The sequence below is a fragment of the Limulus polyphemus genome, unplaced genomic scaffold (assembly GCF_000517525.1).
Source record: "Limulus polyphemus unplaced genomic scaffold, Limulus_polyphemus-2.1.2 Scaffold5750, whole genome shotgun sequence".
Taxonomy (NCBI): Eukaryota; Metazoa; Arthropoda; class Merostomata; order Xiphosura; family Limulidae; genus Limulus; species Limulus polyphemus.
In genome coordinates this window covers 1-2,105 of record NW_013671360.1, presented here as the reverse complement: position 1 = coordinate 2,105, position 2,105 = coordinate 1, and positions in this window count along the sequence as shown.

Below are 2,105 nucleotides of genomic sequence, written 5' to 3'. Positions count from 1 at the left end.
AGTACTTTATAACACAGATGGATATGCATTAATTTTAATTTTCTTAGAACAAAAAACATGACCCTTAATAATCAGTTGTGGGAACATTTTGGAAAGTCTCTTAAAAGATGCTTTGCAAAGTCATTTAACAAAGTTTAGAATTTTATTGGATAGTCAACATGGTTTCACTGAGAGAAAATCTTGCCTTACAAATCTTTTAAAAGGGTAAGGGTGTAGATTTGGTGTATCTTGATTTTCAGAAAGCATTTGACAAGGAGCCACATAAAAGGCTTGTAAGAATATTTATCTCTGTAGATGTGGGGTATAATTTAGCAAATTGGATAGAAGAGTGACTGGATGGAAGAAAGCAGAAGGTTGTTACAAATGGAGTTCATTCAAACTGGATTAATGTTACAAGTAGGGTACCTCAGGGATCAGTCTTAGGACCTTTGCTCTTTTTGATTTACATAAATGACGTAGATGAATGAATGGTCAATAAGTTACTTAAATTTGCAGATGATATTAAGGTCTTGGGTGTTGCTAGGTGTGAAGAGGATGCTGCTGATTTACAAAAGGATTTAGATCATTTAGTGAGTTGGGCAAATAAATGGTAAATGGGTTATTTATAATAAATGCAACATACTGCATGTGGGTTATCATAATTTGAATTATAAGTATCAAGAGGATGGGAATAACCTTAACAGTGTCATGAAAGAAAGGGATCTTGGTGTAATAGTCAATTCAGTCTCTAAAACTATCCAAGCAATGTGCTGTTGCTAGTGGTAGGGCAAATAGGATTTTAGGTTGTATCTACAGAAATATTGAATACAGGTGTAAAAGAGGTTATAATTTCATTGTACAGGTCACTGGTTATGCCACATTTGCAGTATTTTGTTCAGTCTTGGGTCCTTACCTTAGGAAGGACACTGAATTGTTGGAAATGGTTCAGAGGAGGGTTAATAGAATGGTGCCTGGGATGGAGGGGTTGTCATAAAAGGAAAGGCTGAAATCTCTCAAATTGTTTTCTCTTGAAAAAAAGAAGAGTTAGGGGAGATCTGATTGAGGTGTTTAAGATTGTAAATGGAATTGATAGTGTTGATTCATCATCTTTTTTCATATTTAACAGTGAGAATAGTAGGACTAGAGGACACAAGTATAAATTTTGGCAAGGTAGGAGTCATCTTCAGCTAAGACAGTTTAATTTTTCTAACAGGGTGGTTGGCCTTTGGAATGGGTTCCCTTCAGATGTTGTAGAGGCAGTAAATTTAAGTGAGTTTAATAAAAATTTTGATAAGTATATGAATGATAAGGGCTGGCTTTAAGATATTTTTGTTAAGTATTTTAATTTAGTTTAGAGGATGGAACAGCTGAGATGGACCAATAGGTCCCATGTTGTCTCAAAACACTGTGTTAATGTAGTGAACAAAAGGAATCAAAATTGAGCTTAAGCAACTAATCAGCTTATAATCTCCACATCAATTACAACTTTAATTCATATTGTTTTGGAAATTTCTAAACGTTCATACAGATGTAGCAAATCTTTTTATAAAGTTAATTTAAAAGTCCATTAGGAAGTCTTACCTCTACTGACTGCATCCAGAGCAACACCGCTGCCTGTTGCACCTCCACCAATCACAAGAATGTCAAATTCTGTCTCTTGTAGCTTCTTCAGTTGTTCAGCTCGTGTAGGAAGAGGAGTTTGTGGTCGTTGGTTTTGGATTTCTGCTGCAAACACTGGTTTCTGAAATAATACAGAAAACCAAAATACATTTTTACAACATGATATAAAATATACAAATTTTTCTTCATAATTATCCATATCAAAATTAGATCAAACTTAACAATACTCTTTGCTATTTCTTAATCAATTTATTCTAATTTATATATTATATAATTGATTTAAAATTAGCAAATAACAATGTAAATAGTTAGTAGTAAAAATAGGGAGGATTTACACAAAGCAATTACACAGTAAAGGAAGAAAAAAAAGGAGAAGAAAGAATGGCGAGTGGCAAAACTAGAAATAAAGTTTTGATTTTGAGTCTGTTTAAAATGGTTGGTTGGTTGTTTGGTACTTTATGGTGAAAAGCAGCGAGGCTATCTGCGCCCAACAACCAGTAAAAACA